A 20,030-nucleotide genomic window follows, 5' to 3' on the forward strand; every position below is an offset into this window, starting at 1 on the left:
TTCGCCGTGAGGACTGTTTATCAGGTATGAGGGTTTTAAGCAGAAGACTGACACTCTGGCTTCTATGCTGAGAGCAGGTGCAGGAGGGAAAAAGAAGATGAAAGGGAGACTAGTTGAAAAGTGTCCCAGATAGCTGGCTTCTGTCCTTCCAGACGTACTCTCCCCTCTCTTCACCCTTTTCTCTGCCCTGAGCAGCTGACCTGTGGGTACTGTACCAGCAGAACTCCCAGGAACCTGGGAGGAGATCAGAGGGAGGAAGAAGAGTGAGGTTGGCTATTTCTCTGGCTTTACTTCGTGAGTTGCCTATGACTGGTTACATTATTCAATGAAAGGTCGCTGATCCTTTCAAATCTGCAAAATTTACTGGACTCTAAACTTTGGGGTTCTTCCCACTCTCCTCATTTGTATTAGTTTCCTAGAACTGCCATAACAAAGCACCACAGACTGAGTGGCTTAAATAACAAAATTTATTGTCTCACAGTTCTGAGGCCAGAAGCGTAAAACCAAGGTGCAGTGAAGGAAAATCTGTTTCGTAATTCTCTCCTCATCTCTGGTACACTCAGGTGCTCCTCAGTTTATAGGTGGTACTGCTCTTGTGTATTTACATTGTCTTCCCTCTGTACATGTCAACTCTATGTCCAAATTTTCTCATTATATGAGGATACCAGTCATACTGGAGTACAACCCACCCTAACAACCTCAACTTATTCATCTGCAAAGATCCTATTTCCAAATAAGGAATATTTCCAAAAAAGTACATGCACAAGCACTGGTGTTAGGACTTCAATATTTTGGGGGGACACAATTCAACCCACAACATTATTTTTCCAGGCTCACAAATGAAAATAACCTAGCTGGCACTAGTTCCAGTTCTGGTTTTCTTAACACTCATACTTCTGAAAAATTTCTTTGTAAGCAAACTTCTTAATGATCATATTTGAGTATGACATCTGTTTACTGCTGGGAGCCTAATTATGTAAGAGGCTGTACAATAAGAGAAACAAGGGTAGCTTGCACCAGGATGCTGGTAACAGCAGCTATGAGATGAGGCCACCAATCTGGATATAAGTTTAAGATAGGCAACAGGATTTGCTAAAGAACTTAAGATGAGATATGACAGAATAAGGCCATGACTTCTGACCTGAGTAATTGGAAGAATAGTGTTGCCATGTACTGAGATGCAGAAGGCTGTGAAAAAAAGCAGTTGAGGGGAAGTATGATACAAGAAACTCAGTTTTGAATATGTGAAGTTTGAGATTCTCATTAAAAGAGTGACTGGGATATATGTGTTTGGAATTTACATAGACTACCTTTGGGAATCATCAGCATACAGACAGCAAATTTAAAGCCATTAGGCTGATTGAAAATCAGCAAAGGATTAAGTACAGACAGAAAAGAGATACAAAGGACTAACTCTTGGAACTCTAAAGTTTACAGAGAAAAGAGCAGCAACCAATAACGCTGACTAAGAATGAAAAGCCATAAAAACAGAAGGAAAATCAGGCATCTGGGGGTCAGAAGAGAAATGGAAAGACTTTTCAGGGAAGAGAGTGCTCAACTGGATCAAACACTGCTTGTGGGTCAGGTGAGTTCTGAGACTGATGATTAGATTTAATTAAAATGTATGGAAATGAGCCAGAGGTGGAGGCAGGGAGCACAGGTGCAGTCTTGCATGGGGCCCAGTTGGCATGGCAGACAATTATGGAATTAATGTAAGAAGGGTTAAAACACCTGTGTCACATGTCATCTTATCGGGATATGTGTCTTAGTGGAGTTCATCTTACGCCATTTCAAAACTTAATTATTAACTTTAACTTAGCGGTGGTTTATCCAAAGGATTGGAATTGGCAGGAAGGGGATTTATAATTTGATTACTTTACAAAGGCCTACATCATTGAGATGTTTTAAAAGGAACGTGTGGTATTTTTATAATCAAAATGAAAAGAACACATTCCGAAACACAGGTAGCACTGAGCAGCTTCCAGTGTGACAGTATGGGAAGCTCTACTGACTGGTGGCACTAGTGAAAATTATTTATTAAAAACAAACACTTAGAGCATCTGGAAATGGAACTAAGGGCAAACAGAAAATGAAGAAACATCTAGTCAAGAATATCTATGAAAATGTAGAAAGGAAGGCAAGAATCTGACATCTGAACCAAGACATCTCCCCCCTTCCACTCTCCCAGAGAGCAGAGGCTGTAGTCCAGATGACTGCCATCGAGAACACAGGGCTTCCACTCTCCCAGCTCCCAGCCCAAGCCTGGCCAGAGAGAAGCCGAGACTTCAACTTTCCTCATCCTGCCCCCGGAAGCCTGCTATTGAGGCTACTCCTAGGCAACTGGGTGTGAAACAGCATGTTTAAACACATCTTTCTTATGAAGACAACCAATTTCACTTTAGAATTATGAAAAAATATATTTTTTCTGCTTTTTTCCCCCAAAAGATAGACTATGTTGCATTCTGATCACAGAATTCACAAGTATAAAAGGCTCAGCTAGTCAGTTGACTTGAACAAGAACATGTTATCATGTATGAATAACGTACAGTTAATGTGATTCAGAAGCACATACTTTCTATATGAAAATGTTACTATTACTACCTCAGGAATAGTGTAAATGTGCATTTATTTTTTTAAACACAAAGTACCTTCTCCTCCAGAAAATCAATCAGTAAACAGATTTAAGGCAAAAATCAAACTACATTTCTGAGCCTTTTTTCCCTATCTCCAAAATACTACCCAGGCTCTATTATAAACCCCCTATCTGTTTCTGATTATTTTTATCAACATCACAGTATATTAGAAAGCCCTTTCTCTTGGGAATTCTCTTCAGCTTTCATTCACATCTTTACCCACTTCCTATTTCTTCTTAGGCATTTGTCAACTTCACTGAAACATGTTTGCTATTTATGTTCACATCCTTCTGTAAAGACTTACAATTTATCATTCATTTTTCAATTCTTTATACACATATAGTTGGACAACCAGCTCCAACCACCCTGACTTATGTAATAAATACACATCTTAGGGTATTTCGATGTGAAATGGAGATATTGGTATATACAGACCACAAGACTCGTCATTTAAATATTTCATATTACTCAGGAATATATTATACTGTTGCCAATGAGGTAGATGGAAGAGACTAACTCACCAAATACTTATTTAGTACCTGCTGCACTAGGCTATGGGCATATATGAGTAAGACAGGTGTGGCTCCTGCTCTCTTAAACCTTAGAGTATCGAAAACATTTTTTAATCATTCACATGCATTCAAGAGGGAGGATCAGAGAGGATAAGTGCATTACTTATTCAAGGTACTCAATTACCGATGGTGGAACTCACACAGTTTAACTCCCTCCAAAATTAATTTTCAAATAATTGTTATATGTTGCCCTATTTTACAGAATAATCTCCACATGCATAAATAGATAAACCAGAAAGGTTTAAAATTAAGAACTACTGTTCTTAAGGTAAGTTAAAAATCAGTTAAAGTTAATTATTAACATGAAGAACTCAAGGGTTTAGAATAAAAAAAAAAGTTGTAGTTTGAGTATGTTTCCCCATAATGAGCTTTGTGGCTCTAAGTTATTTAACCCTCTCAACTCTGTTTCCTCATCTATGTAAAATAGAAGCAATAATATGCACTTGATAGGTTATTGTGGGCAGTGACATAATATACTGAAAGAACTTAGCAGAGTAAATATTCAAGGGATATTAGCAAATTTGTTGCACATAAAAATATTCATGGAAGGCTTCAGTCATTTTCTTTTTCTCATCATCCACTTTAATGGAACTATGGTAGAGACAGAAATGGACCCACAAAAATGTCCACATCTAGTTCCCCAAATCTGTGAACATGTTATCTTAAATGGCCCAAAGGACTCTGCATATGTAATTAATTTAAGAACCTAGAGATGGGGAGATCATCCTGGATTATCCAGGTGGGCTCAGTGTCCCACAGGTCCTTATAACAGGGAGGCAAGAAGGTCAAAGTCAGAACAAGGAGGTGAGGCAATGAAAGCTGATGACAGAAAGCCGCTGGGTCACACAACTATTGAAGAGAAATACAAAGAAAATATGAAACAAAAACAAACTTTCATTTCATTGTAATTGGGTACAATGGAATTTCACAAATTAAAGGCTTTTATTTAGAGTAAGAATTCATATGTAGTGACACTCTATTTTAGGCACAGTTCTAAGTGCAGTGACAAAATTTATCATTTATTATTCCCAATGAGACAAAGCAGTATGAAGTAGAAACTATTATTATTTGGTAATAACCGAGGGAGAATTCAGGCATGGAAGAAAACCTACTCAGTATCATGCACCTAGTAATGACACAGCACAGATTCAAGCTAGTAAATAACCAGACTAGTGAGACATCCTTCTCACATTTAACATAGCAAAACTGTAAATATCAGTCACACATTGGTGTGAATCAGTGTGTCTAATTGCTTTCTAGATAATAGCTATGGAATATTAGTACAGGAGAAACAAACACATCTGATGTATGGAGAGTAGGTTAGCTTGTGTTACTTATAAATTATATGGCTGAGTATGTTGAGTATATGTGGAAACAGACATTAAAAAATAGTTAAAAGGGAAGATCTAAAATATAGGTAGACATATGTTAAAAACAAGCTTCCATTTTCCTTTTAAAGTTTCCCAAGGTTGGCCAGGCCTCCATAACTAAGATAAAAAATTTCTCTTTTAAATAAAATCCACCTGTTTTCTGGTCTCATATCCCAAGCCTTTACCTCGTATTCTACTTTAACAACATTTGAACCATTCATAAGACCACAAAGGTAGCAAAGATGTTTGTTACACTTTAAAGTAACATGATAAATATGTTTCTACCATATTTCAGCAGTGTACAATCTGGTTTTGAACAATGTCTTAGGGCCCATACTTGACTAGCTGATGTTGCTTTTCTAGATTATTTGCATGGAACATCCAATTTTAAGTTATTATCAGACTGCTTCCATGTTTCATAGACATTTACTTTGATTCTTTTTATCTCATAATGCTGATGGAGCCCTGTTGTAAGGATTGCTAAACCAATTATATTGTCAGGAATGATGATAGTTAACAATATTCTCGATTCTATTTGTGCATGGCCCCTCCTGATGAAAAATCATTTTGACTCAAAACATAATTAAAATCTGTTACTGCATCATAAAGGAAGAAATAAAGTTACTTTTCAAGTAAGTAGGTTCTTAAGAGAACCAGATGATATTAGCGAAAATGGCAGAGTAAGAATCTCCAAAAATTCTCTTCCACAAATAAGCAATTCAAATCTATAAAAAATCTTTAGAATCAACATTTTCAGAACTTCAGAAATTAGCCAAAACTTTCAGGAGTAGACTGTTTGAAAAAGAAAAACAGCTGAATTTCAGTAATAGTGAGGTTTGTGGCATTTTAACTTCTGCTAATCACAACACCAACTCTGCATCTTGGTAGTCTTAGAAACTACCAGTGTGAAACCACAATGAAAATCATCAGCACGGCAGCCAACAGAGGGGGCCGAATAGAGCTGGAGCTCCTGCAGAGCCCCATTTCCAGAGAATCGTCAGTATCTGACCCGTCCAGTGATTCCCTAGAAGACCTCACTTGAAAAACCATCTTTATTTGACCTCACTCTGAGCTAACCCAATGTGAAAAGCATTCCCCTGGGGTATGTGTTGAAAAAATTACAGGTAAAACTATTTAACTTTCAAGCTCCTTGGTGTAGTAGACAAAAATTGGGGCAAGCAAAAGACAAACCAAAACCTTAAAAGGAAAACCTATCAAATTAGATGTCCACAGGGTCTTTGCAAAGTCCCAACATATTCCTGGGAATCTAGAAGGCCATGTGCATTCATAGCCTTGTACATACACCAAGGACTCTGCACATGCTCCAGACAGACCTGAGAGGGCCCTAACATCTCACCACCTCTGGATGACCTGAAGGCTCTGTTCAAGCAGTAAGTGAAGGCTAAGGTGGATGTTTCAACTGTGTGGAAGACGTGCCTCAATACACACAGAGCGCCACTCTCAGCAAAGACAGAGACAATGATTGGTTTCAGGTGTTTAATAAAATCTTTCCAAACATTAGTTGCCATTGAAGCTAAATGAGTAGAGACTCCAGTAGTGGCACAGGATAAAGAATGCAGACTTCACAGAATTAGTTCAGAAAAGTCACTGAAAATCAGCAACAACAATAAAACCTGGCAGCAGGAGGTAAGTGGGGATTTCATTTCCAGAGTTGCCACACTGTATTACTTAAAATGTCCAGTTTTCAACTAAAAATTGCCTTGAATAGAAACAAGAAAGATACAGACATTTTTGCAGTAAGAAAAAAGCAACCATAGAAACTGCCCCCAAGGGAGCCTAGACAGTGTACTTACTAGGTAGAGAATTTAAATCAACTATTTTAAATAAGTTCAGAAAGTAAAGGAGTCCATGTCTAAAGAAATAAAAGACAATGTGACAACAATGTTTCACCAAATAGCAGTAAAGACATAAAAATTAGAAAAAGGATTCATATAGAAATTCTGAGGTTTAAAGGTAAAATAGCCAAAATGAAATCTTCACTGGGTGGAGAGCTAAAACGAAGACTTGAGCAGGTAGAGAAAAAAATTCAACAAACTTGAATATAGGGCAATTTAGGTTATCCAGACTGATGAAGAGAAAGAAAAAAGAATTTTAAAAAATGAACTGAGTCTAAAAGACCCATCAGAGACTGTCAAGCATGTCAGTATGTGCATAATGGGAGTACCAGAGGAAAGGGGAGGGAGAAAGGAGAGGCAAGAATATCTGAAGAAGTTTTCAAAATGTAATGAAAAATATGAACATACTTCCAAGAAACCCAACACATTCCTAGTCTGAAAAACTCAGAGATCTACAACTAGGCATATCATAATCAAACTGTCAAAAGCCAATTACAAAGAGGGAATCCTGAAAGAAGTGAGAAGAGACTTATTCTGTACAATGGATCCTCAATAAGATTAACAGCTAACTTCCCATCAGAAACCTTGGAGACCAGAAGGCAGTGGGAAGATACACTGATCATGCTGAAAGAAAAACAAAATCTATCAAAACAAGAATTCTGTATCCAGCAGAACAATTATTTAAAATGAATAAAAAAGTGAAAATTTAAAAATATACAAAGGCTGAGAAAAATTTTCACTCAGCCTTGCATAATAGGAAATATTAAAGAAAGTCCTTCACACTGAAATGAAAGGACATTAGAGAGTAATTCAAATGAAAATGGACTCTTACTTCTCATTATATACAAAAACTATTCAAAATGGATCAACCATCTAAATGTAATATATAAAACTATCAAACTCCTAGAAGAAAATAGGTCCAAGTACTCATGACCTTGAATTACTTACTGGTTTCTTAGACATGCTATCTAAAACACAAGCAACCAAAGAAAAAGCAAAGAAATTGAACTTTATCAAAATATAATACATTTGCATCTCAAAGGATACTACAAAAAAAGTGAAAGGATACTCACAGAAATGGAGAAAACATTTACAGATCATGTTATCAGCAGATGTATCTAGACATGATATATCTCAGTGTTATATATAAAAATCTATCATATATCTAGTATCCAGACTATTTAAAGAAAACTTATGAATCAATAATAAAATAAAATAACCCAGTCAAAATGTGAGCAAAGGATATGAATAGACATTTCTTCAAAGAAGATACTACAAATGCCCAATACACACTTAAAAAGATGATCAACATCATTGGTCATTAGGAAAATGTAAATAAAAAATGAGTAGGATAGCTATAATCAAATAGAAAATATTAAGCATTGGCAATGATATGAACTAACTGGAACCCTGATACATTGCTGGTGGTAATGCAAAATCATAGAGCTGTTTTGGAAAACAGTTTGGCAGTTTCTCAAAAAGTTAAACATAGGGTTGCCATATGACCCAGGAATTCTATTCCAATTCTATTTCTATGTATATATTCAAGAGAACTGAAACACTAAGTTCACACAAAAAAAGTGTTCATAAATGTTAACAGCATTATTATTTAGACTAGCACCAAAGTGAAAACAACTCTAATGTCCATCAATTAATAAATAATAAAACAAATGTGTGTGGTTAATTTTGCATGTCAACTTGACTAAGCCAAGGGATGCTTAGATATGTGGTTAAAGAATATTTCTGGGTGTGTCTGTGAGCATGTTTCCAGAAGAGCTTAGCATTTGAATTGGACTGAATAAAGCAGGACGCCTTCCCCACTGTGCATGGACACCATCCAATCTTGCACAGAAATGATGAAGGAAGGTTGAATTCTCACTCTGTTCTTAGGCCTTCACACTGTAATGGAATCTATATCATCAGCTTTCTGGCTCCCAGGCCCATAAGCTACACTACCAGCTTTACTGGGTCTCCAGCAGAAAGCATGTCGTAGGACTTATCCTCTATAATCACATGAAATACTGTATAATAAATCTCTTTTATATATGTTACTTATATATTTCTATATGTTATTCATTATGTGTATTATTATATACCTATCATATATACATATATATTCATTATATGTGTGTGTACAGGAATATGTATTGGTTCTGTGGTTCTGGTTCTCTGGAGAATCATAACTAATACAATGTGGCAAATCCATACAACAGAGTATTATTTACCCCCTAAAAAAATGAAGTACTGATACACACACAAAATGAGTAAACCATGACAACATTATGTTAAGTGAAAGAAACCAGACATAAAAGGCCACATTTTCAATATGCTCAAATTTGGCTAGATGATTCAAATAATAAAATGTCCTGAATTCAAATAATAAAATGTCCATAGAGACAGAAAGCAGATTAGTGACTAGCAGGGTTTGTGGAGAGGTGGGAATGGGGAGTGACTGATAATGGCTACAGGGTTTCTTTTTGGAGTGGAAATTTATCTGGAATTAAACAGTGGTAATGGTGCACAACCCTGTGAATGTACTAAAAAGTGCTGAATTGTATATTTGAAAGGAATATATTTTATGGTATGTATATTACATAAAAGAGAAAAAAATTATAAATAAATATTAAAAACTGATTTAAAATTAAAGACAGAGAGAACCTGCTGGATGGCTTCACAGTAAACAGCGTTAAAAACTTGGTTTCAATTGATGTAAGAAGTTCTCTATAATACCTACGGATTTTAATGAGAACTAGGAATGCCATTAGCATGGTGTTTTAATCAACACAGTAGGCCTAAGTGTCTCACAAAATTTTCCTGTAAGAACTACCAAAATAGTTCCTGAGATACCAGGCTTAAGAAGAGTAAAGATCATTTTATTAAATTGGGTCACATGTACATAATGTCTATGTACAAAGAAACCAGCCCCTAAAAATGAATTAATGGTGGTCATCCACATATACAAACTGGTAGGAAATCGTGCAAATTTATGTTTCTGTTTCTAGCCCAGGAAGCAAACTTTATATACAAACACAATAAGACTGACAGCATCTAAATTCATCCAGATATATCAATTACTACATATTAATGTACAGTTTAAGAGGACTTCTTCATCTTCAAACCCAGAGGGAGAAAAACACAATTGACATAGACTTTCATTTCTTCCTGTCCAGAGTGATTTGTGGCCTGTCATTCTTAAGGCATTTTGGAAGAGAAGACTGACATCCTGACAATCTCCTTAACTCTATTTGAGAAGACACAACTGCCTGGGGTTTTCTAAACTCACATGTCATTGAGGCTGCAATATTACTGAAAAACAGGTGTTGAAAATTGCAAGTAATTATGAGCAATACAGAAATAATCTTATTAGATCAATCATTCCTTAAAAAAAAGGGATTCTCCAAAGTATACCAAATAATTCCTAGATGTTTCCATAGTTAGAACTCAACTGGAAATGATTCCTCTTTCCTCGGACTTGTATTACATTTTCTGTGTACCTCTGGAAATAAAATTCTCACACAAGAAACAAGAAGTGCATCTGTGCTTCATTCTACCTTGTGCAGAAGGTATCTTTATATATATTTCTTATTAAATTGTAATTCTTGTTCCTTCCTTGCACATAGGCAACATGTTCTTTTTAACTGTTCCTGTACATAGATCTGAAGATAGGTATAGAATAACTGTTAGTTAAAAGAACAAATGAGCAAATAGAAGTCCATTCATTAGTCATGTTGAAAGACAACCTAAGCCTTTGAGGATCCAAGAATCTCCATATTTTTCTAATCAACACATATAAACTCAGATTTTGTTAAGTCTCTCATGCAAAACTTGGTATGTTACATGTAAATTAGTCATCTTGTGGAAATGCCATTAAATATTATATTTTCTGGAACATGCATTTTAAGTTTTGTAGATAAATGTTTTCTACTACAGAATCTGATTTTATGCCAGTTGCTTGAAGAACTTAAAACCCTGTTCAAAGGTGCATGCAATTATCTAGCAGCACACCTTTACTAAGTTTAGGGAAATCCTGTAGATATGAGTTCCTGTGTCTGAGACAGGCAGGTCCCCTTCTCTTCTTCCATGGTGAACAGAGTTGTAGTGGAGCATATACATGGCTGACCAGATAGAGATGACATTTCCCAGACTCCTCTAAAGAGCCTCTCCCTGTAAAGCCTCCTATGTAAATAGGTTGTAAGGAGAGTGACTTAACTTTTGAATCATCTCCAATGCAAAACACAGCACACTTCTGTACTAGTGCCCTCCTTTCCTCTTCCTGTGAACTGAAACAACTGATGTGTTTGCAATCAAACTCTGATTATGCAGATGAGGACTGCAACCCTGCGGACAGCCAAGCCGGAGAATGGAAAGATTCAGGCCCAGAATGAGCATGCAGAGATCCTACAGCCCGGACACTGGGTTTGGTATTGTTGGAACTGCCCTCTGAGAAAAACATACTTCTCTTCTCTATAAGCAGTTGCATTTTGGGGTGTCTTTGCTATAGCAACTTATCCCTTACAATGAGTAACACACTTCCAAAACAGAAATGAAAGAACAAATTATGTGGGTTCATCAAAGGTAGAGTTTAAGCAAGGAGCATAGCTCTGCCAACTAGGCACACTTAAGTAAGACTTTGATTCAGAAACTAGTGAAGCAAAGAGCAGAAACTATGTAACTTCTATTCTGATGACAGTAATGCACATATACTAAATATTTGATAAACTGATTTAAAATGTGCATAGACAGCTATTTGTTAGATTGTGAAATCAAATTCCAAAGAAATTAAAAATTGAAACAAATACAAAGCCCTATTCCAAAAGTTATTAAAATTTCAAGTTACAAAGTAAAAATCTGCTGTCATTACATTCAAACAGACAGAGCCAATAGCAGCCACTTTATTTATTATCATAATTTGATCTAAAGTCTTTTTGGCCCCTTAATGAACTAATTTGGCAACCAGAGTAATTGTGACTTTACCTATTCTTCAGCACTTATAAAGTGAGAGATCTCTCATCAAGATAAGTTTTAGCATTGGTTTAAACATGAAGAAATTTTGTAACATAAATGTGAAACAGCTATAGTGTTCCCCTCTACAGAACTGGAGTTCATGTTCCACCCCTGTGAAATTTTGAGACCTCTCCATTTGTCTAGATCTTATTATTCTCATATCCAAGTGGCTAGGATTTGTCTACACTGTATAGTTCTGTGATTCTAATTGCACTTTTGTTGCTTTATAAGTTAAGTAAGAGTAAGACGTACAGTTGATTGAGTAATAAGACAAAAATATTTAATAACCACAAGATGAAGGTATTTAAAAATATTTTACGTTTGAGAAAATATAAAGAGTGCCAGCAACATTTATGTATTTCTGATGATATTTAAAATGTTGTAAATAAATCAGCCAACTGGCAAATTTCATGTAAATTTAAGCATTAAGATAAGAAGGGTTTCTGTTTATTTAAATGTACTTTCTGGGTAGTTATAATTTATTCATGTTGGTAGTCAAATTCACTTTATCATCATAGATTGGGAAGTGAAACACAATATCCTTAAGGTTGTAACAGATTGTAGGGTTAGTTTAATGAATAAGCAGATTTTGTTTTAATGGGGCGTGTGTATGTTTTGTTTAGGAAAAATAGATAAGTAAAACAAACCCAAAATTTAGAAAATGTCAGAAGGGATATTTAAATGTTTAAGTAAAACATGAAATGCTGAAGTATCTGATATCCAAAATCTGCCTATTGCTACTAGGAGCCTAGTTACAACCTAGGCTTGAGGGATTGGGCTGAGGGAGATGCCTGCGTTCAGGAATTCCCAACTATAAAGGCGGATTCTAGGTTTCAACTTTGAAAGCCTAATAAACTGATTACCATGTGAAGACATCTTACAAAAGACTTCTAATAGAACTGGTATCTTTTAGAAAGCAGGAGAAGTGCTTTGTTTTAACAAGCATTTTTCTCATATTGGAAGGAAATTTGCAACTTCCACAGGGAATGCAGTTCCTTCAAATGTAATCTTTGCCACCTAATACTATTTTTCATCTTTATAGTCTAATATTTGAAATTTGTGTTTCACTTTAAAAATAAGAGGAGAAAGGCATAATACTACACTGAGTATTTTAAAAGTCTTCTATGCTTCCAAAGTGTTTTGTATAAAATAAATTTATAATTAGAATTTAGAATTGCAGAGGCCCAATTATTGTTGGTTATAAGTTAAATATAGTTTTTATTTTACATATAAAAATATGAATAAAAAACATTCAAGAATATAGAAAAAACAGAAAATAGGTATGATACAATGTAACTTACTATTTTATTATTTTCTGATGAATCTATCTAAATCTATCTATATATATCTATATATTCTGAGATATTCTACATTATTGTACAAATACGATCTTTACTTCATTTCTTCAAATGGGTCTTAAATAACAATATAATTTACCATTACAGTCAGATTTTATGGATGTTACCTGAAATTTTATTCCTCTTAAAGAAAAGCTTCAATGACAGGAAATAATAAAAATGCTTAATTGCTACAGCGGTTATTGTATTTTCTAATAAAAATGGTAAACTGACTTTTAAAAAAGCAGTGAGTAAATATTCAGGATTTTTTTTCCCATTAATATCCACTAGAGGGAAAAAAAATGCTCACATCTGGACTTGAGTTTCTTTTGAGGCCATTTTGTGTCTCTTCTCAGCTCCTTTCTTTCCTTATGAGAGACAGGGGAAAAAATCTATAAGGCTGAATAATCTGGATGAACATTTTAAAATTTATTTTTTGGTTTGTGCACGTGTGTGTGATTTCATTTGTTACCTCAAAAAAGAGAGAAAAGATATTTTCTAGATGTAAATTACGTACACTGCGTTAAGTACTAAAAGTAACAGTATGATCTAACATTTATATTGCATGCTTACCATGTGTCAAGATTGTTCTAACTGGTTTACACATTTCATCTTCACAGTGACTTTATGAGTGAAATATTATTTTTCCTTTTTTACATTGGCACAATTCTCTTCTGTGCTATGAAACCAATTTTTCCTCTAGTTATTCTAAGACTTTCTCCCCAGTGACTTTGGTTTTTGCACATGAGGTGTAGAAACTGGAATCAAGCAGTTAAGCTCTCCGACTGTCTGTCTGTCTCTGTCTCCAACTCTCCCTCCTTCTCTCTGTTTCCTGTTTTGTAGAAGAAGCAATACACTCAGCAGTGAGTAAACTCTGAGTACGCCCTAGATTACTGCCCTATTCATGGCAAGGAAGCCGCTAAAGACAAATGTTGGGATTCTTCTTAATAAAAAGCAGTAACACTCAATAATAAGTAATTATTAAGAAATAAGAGAGAGGAAGCTGCATTTATACAACAAGCTACTGAAAATATTGTATTGATTATTTCAGTTACTTAAAAGTGAAGAGTCAATCGAATGAGGGGGCCAATCCTTCACATGAAAGATGAAAGTAGTTAAAACACAGTATGATTTTAAAGACACCACTGCAGATCTCATTTACAAAAATCAGCTATGCAACACCATACGCTTCAGAGATTCGGCATTAAAGAGCCATTTCTTTAGGCTAAGCAAGGTTCATTAATACATAAGTAGCATTTACTACCTGACAATACTAATGTTAAAGTAATCATTGTGCTACTGTTTTCAGGCTAACAGAGACCGTCAATTCATTTAACCTGAAGTAACAAATAACATGAAAAGCTCAAGAACCATGGCCGAGCTAGGAGTATGGGACAGGGGAAGTGGTGATGGGCTTTCAGCACTCAAAATACACAATCTACGTTCTGTACCTATGCTCTTTAGTTATACAGCAGGCACGGCTTTTTGAATGTTAAACTACAAAAAAACCCATAATTTTGTTCTAATCTTTGCTTGTTAGTCCTCACATATTCTAGCTTATGGCCTGTAGGTAATATTCCAATTTCCTAATATCTTGTCAATTTCCAACCTCTTTTTTCTATTTTTACTTGCAATTTTTATTAAGGTGGTCAAGATCATTCCATCTGTGTTTACATACATATCCTGACCATTATTTGAAATTTTTTTTGCTCACCCATTCATGTGATCACATAAAGGCAAACTCAATTCTCTGCTCTGCTGTCATTATCTCTTTGTCATTTGTCCCCTCTTTCCCATTAAAATTCTTACATAACAATATCTAATTATTGCCCCTGATTTTCCACTTATCGCTTCAAATTGCCATCAACCACTCCAATGAAATTGCTGTAACGTTGACAAAAATCTCATCACAAAGTTCACTAATTTGTTTCAGTTCTTGTCTTGCTTTTAGCCACCCAACAGGCATCACCGTCCTTGACCTTTGCACTAGAGTTGTTTATGACTTTCTCTTCCTGAATGTTGTCTTCTATCTGTAAAGACATACTATTCCTGTATTTCTCCTTTCTTTTCTCATTTCTCCTAGATGTTTTCAGTCTCTTTTACCACATTTCCTTTAAATGTGTTCATCTCCTGTTAATTTAGATTAAAGACCTCTAGCGTTGTTGGCTTACACTGGCTTTGCAGAAATATCCATTTCTTTATTCTAATGAGTTATAAAGTTAAGACACAGCCTCCAACATAAACTCTACCTCTTTCTTTCTTCAAAGTGACTACTTCAGGAACATTCGTTTCAAGTCCTTCTAACCTCCTCAACCCACAAGGTCCTTCTCTAAATCCTTTTGCATCTATAGTCTGTCTCATATGCGGCAACACTTAGTTCAATACTATTCTTTACTCTTGCCATCTCCCTTGTTTTGTTGTACCTTGTCCGGTTTTACTGTGATTTTTTTTCCTGTGAGCATCAATTTATCTATTTAGATATCCTTTATAATTACCTAAGAAAACTTAAATTTTATTTCAATTAAAGCCTCATTAAAATAATACGGTATTTTTAGTCTGTTCTATGTTAATAACTCATGAAGAGCCTACAGTAATCTAACAATTCTATCTGCTTAAGAAACCAAAACAGTACAAAAATTTCAGATTCAAGAAAATAAATTATTAATTTTTTTTTCAGATCCAATTGACTTTTTTTTAATTTTTGGATTCTTATCCCATTTTCCCTTAAGAAAAAGAAAAATCTTGAGCAAAGCCAAATTTCATTCCAAAACAGGAAAGAGAAAATAATTTATTTCAATTCTTTGTGTGAAAGTAATAGTCTTTGTGCCCTGAGAAGGCTACCATTTTTCCAGTTAAGTAAAGATGCCCTATACTATGAAGTGCTGCCATTTAAAGAACTACCAGGAAGCAACTCAATGAGGAGGAATTGTTAAGGGTAGGTTTCTTGCTGAATTCCAATCATGTTCTTTTCAAAACCTGGCTTTATGGATTTTAAAGAAATCCTGAGGGGGCACTCTTTTCCTTTTGTCCCACTGAAATATCATCATTAAACTCTTTTAAAAATGGTTTCTGATATGATTCTGCTTTCCAGCTGAGGCAACATTTTCTGTAAGTAATAACAAAACAGCTGAACTGAGTAAAAGCAAACTGGGCAGATAGGAATATCAATCCTGATGGGACCAAAGGGAGCCCTGTGTTAACTTCTGAAGTACCTGAACTTTTCTGAACCAGCTGGTTTTGACTGAAATTGGAAATGCTCTTTTACTTTCGAATCCCTGCCAGAGGGGGCTGCTATGGTAGACTTCTCTAGCTATTTTTCTTCTTTTTCAGAGGAATTCAAGACGGGAGATGTCAATGTGTGTGCTTAAGCGTAAAAGTGATCATTTTTTAACCACTGGTGGGAAAGTAGTTTGCCAGTGGGAGCTAAGTGTTGAAATCTGGCATTAATCCAGCAGAGTTGGACCAATAGATCATAGATAACTACACAGTATATGATGGTGACTTCTCTTGTTTAAAATGAAAAAAAAAATGGAGAGTATTGAGAAGTGAGACAGGAGATTTTTCAAAAGGTGCACCACACTACTCTATTGACTTAAGCCAGCCACAAGGAAATTTTAAAATAATTTAGAGAATGGAGTGCAACTACCTCTATGAAGATCACTCTTCATAACACAGGTGGATAGGGAATAGTCCAGTATGAAATATTGCGTGGCACATGTGCTTACCCTAAAGCTTCAGCAGATACTAAACTGCAGTCTAGAAGTTTGGTGAATTTAAGCTGAACAGGCTGGTTATGTCACACAGAAGCAACAACAATGATACCCCCTAAAAGTGGAAATGGAAGTAAATAGCCAAGTGTCTGTCTCTTGAAGAGAAGTTAATAAAAACAGAAATCCAAGCCTTCCACCAGGATTATGGTGAGCTGGGTTTCTGTGTAAATGAGCCTAAAAGTTCCAACACTTATGCTTTTCCTGTCAGGTCACAAATAAAAGCTCTTGTTATTTCAAAAGGATCATCAAAATTTTTTATTTGAAAAATCATTTTGAAATAAGAAATCTGAAAGGGATTCTAAAATGAACTTTTCCTCCTTTTTTCAAAAACGTAACTGAATTACCTTGCCTGGACATAGAATTTAAAACCCTACCCATTTCAGTTTAGAATAAACTTTCCCCAAAAATATATTTAATTAACTTAACCTTAAATTAAAATAGGTAAGAAATCAAAAAGTAACACCAAAACTTTTAACACCAAACAAAGGTATGTTTCCTACAGGTCTCTTCAAATCAAAGGAGTCAGAATTACAATTTTTAAAGTCTTACATGGCAGGGGCCAAATGTCTTCTCCATCCTGTTTTCTTTAAGATGAAGTCAGAGTGTATTTATCTATAAACATTGTGTAAGTTTTTATCATATTGTATTTTGAATCAAGCCTTCCTTCTCAAGTATTCAGCATTTGGTGACCATTGTATTTAATACTGAACTTGGTCCTGAGGCAAAAAAAACAGTAACTAGATTAATGGTTGTAGTATGACTTACAGAAACCGTGACCATGCAACTACAGGAAATGCAAGTACTGTTGGCTGCAGCTGTGGATGTTTTCCAGTCACCTACAAAGAACTTGAGCTGAGAACTTAAAACCTGGAGCTTGTAATTTTTTTTCTCCAATTTTCCAGTGCATTTAGAAGTAACCAACCACCTCCATTACATCCCTTACTTCTATGGCATTTATTCCTTGGTTACCTAAAACTTTGCTTCCATAGGCATTTAATTACTGTAGGTGACTACATGTGATAAACTAAATTACTGCTCTGCCACAGGACGCCGTAAGCTAGCAGTGCTACCCTGGCTCATGGATGCCTACAATCTAATTAGATAAGAGAGCTACTTAACAGTTAATTCCCATGTTTGAGGCTGTTTCCATGGAACCATTTCTAGTGTCAATTTCTGTTCTGATTATCCTTACAAAAGCTACCCCAAAACATAATAGTTTAAAACAACTGCTTGACCACGTCTTACAGTTTGGCGGGTTGAGTGGGTTCATCTAAATAACTGTGCTGTTCTCACTTCAGGACTCCCCTGTGGTTTCAGTCAGATGGCAGCTGAGACTGGAATCATCTGCATGTTCAATTGAAATGCTAGCACAGCTGGGACCTCCTCTTGTCAGTAAAGTTTCAGGGCTTCTCTCATTGGCATGGTCTCTCCATGCAGTCTCTGCAGGAGGGGAGTCAGCTTCCATGGCAGCTTATGAAAATAAGCCTTCCAAGGTAAAGAAATGGATGTTGCCCATCCTTTTAAAGGGAGCTGGCAGACCATAATTTCTTCTATATTCTATTAGCTAATACAAATTAGAGGAGACCCCAGATTCAGAAGGGGAGGATAATACAGGAGAGCATACTGGGAGATATAGTTCATTACGAACCATTTTTGGAGACAAGGTACCAGAGACAGTTTGGAATTTCTGTCTGTAGTTGTCTGGTTAAAGAATTTTTATTCTCTGGGTCTATAATACACAAACCCCTCTTTTAATGATGAATATTTGAGTTGCATCTGAATCATAGGTTCAGTTACTATGGAAATCTTGGTAGTTTTGCCTATTATGTATATCTTGCCATTTATTCTGAAAATGGGAATTGAGTGAAAATTAGAGGGATAACTGAATATGATGTTTTTGGTAGGAATAGGTTGGAGATTGAAGCCCGATGAAGACTGTTTTTATATTGTAGGGAATAAGATAATACCTGGTACAGAAAAAATAAAGCCTGCAAATGTAATAAGTTTATTTGTTACCACAGGGTCTAAATTTATTTTCAATAAGAATGACTGTCATAAAAAGTTTTTGTGTATAACTCCACAATATCAGAATATGTAAGAAATGCTATGGAAATATTGTTTTCTAAATAGACTTTCTGCCTAAACTTTGATAGTCAAGAACAAGATAAGAATTCAAAATTATATATTCTTTTTTATGACCTTATAAATACTCTGTATAACTATATTGGTATCTTTAACTGCCTCAGTTCTAAAGATCTCATATTTTGAGATTCCTAACTAAAGAGATTGGATTTAAAGTTCAGAATTACTATGACCTTCCAATCCCATGTTTTTGGACAATAGCTCTATTTTTTGACTCGCCAAGATTTCTTTTTCTGAAATATAAAGTACACATGTGACTATGTTCAAAATTCTCCCATTAATATTTCCCTTCTACTGTTCCTAACACATTCCTATCATCAGGTAAGTCTTTCATGGAAGGTAAAATTAAACATAAATATTTTAATTACTTTCTTTACCCCCTAAAAGAAAAATGTACTAAACCAAGTAGGCAAAGTAAAGTTTCATCAAATAAAATTTCAGCCTTTAGAAAAATGCCAGTTGTATCTGGTGATCACATAGTTTAATGCCTTCTTCCCTCCCTCCCTTCTTCTCATTCTTTCAACTTTTCCCCTATTTTTTTTTTCTGTTTTAAATAATGAAAGCAGAGAAACTGCAAGCAAATCCACTCTTAACTCATTCTTACTCTCATTCAAAATGATCCTTACTTATCTATGTCTCTACCACAGTTAAGGTTAACCAGCTATGTTAGGTATCTAAAGTAAATTATTTACAAATGAACTAAATGGCACCCAGAAAGAATTAATTTACTTTACATACATGAGGCATTAAATCCAGGGTTTACTTACTCTTATTGCAGTTTTAACTTTTTTGAATGTCCTTCTTAGTAGCAAAATACTTTTTATAATTCTTTTTACTAGTTTTTCTTTACTACAAAACTCTCCAGTAAAAAGTGGATTTTCCTTTTCTGTGTAGACTTTCTTTTATTTTATCTCAGTGAATTCCATTTCTAACTTCATCTCACTAATGAGTTTCCAATATTAAAGATCCATAAAAGAGTTCTGGTTTTGTTTGACTCTGGGAGAAGGACAAGTGGCAGGATGGGAAAAACATTTTTCCATAAAATAGAAATAATTTTATTGTTGGAAAAGGAAATAAAGTGGATACTCAAAACGCATATGATGGCCACAAAAACCAAGGACTCATAATTCCAACAGCCAAGACAAGGAGAATGGATGAGGAAAATAAGCTGAGCAAGTTTTGAAGTGTATAATTTAGAGGACTGATGATATAAAATAGCTACAATCATTTTCAAAACATGCATGGATAAACACTGTAGCCAGGGATTGAAGTCAGGACTGCATTCTTCCAGAACCACAGGGAGGTATATTACAAGGGTGATAATGAATTCTTGTATTAAAAAAATC

At 35.2% G+C, this 20,030-nt stretch overlaps 2 long non-coding RNA genes across 4 annotated transcripts in view; one reads left to right on the forward strand and one right to left on the reverse strand.

Moving 5' to 3' along the window:
- Window positions 1–9,951, forward strand: part of LOC140695605 (uncharacterized) — a 39,954-nt gene extending 30,003 nt beyond the window's left edge. For both annotated transcript variants that reach the window (XR_012071278.1, XR_012071279.1), the window contains exons 4-5: window positions 1,431–1,585; window positions 9,602–9,951. This is a non-coding gene — a long non-coding RNA (uncharacterized lncRNA). The remainder of the gene's footprint in view (window positions 1–1,430; window positions 1,586–9,601) is intronic.
- LOC140695606 (uncharacterized) overlaps window positions 1–20,030 on the reverse strand; it is a 202,621-nt gene that overhangs the window by 154,144 nt on the left and 28,447 nt on the right. The window lies entirely within an intron of this gene.

This window comes from Vicugna pacos, chromosome 3 (assembly GCF_048564905.1).
Source record: "Vicugna pacos chromosome 3, VicPac4, whole genome shotgun sequence".
NCBI lineage: Eukaryota > Metazoa > Chordata > Mammalia > Artiodactyla > Camelidae > Vicugna > Vicugna pacos.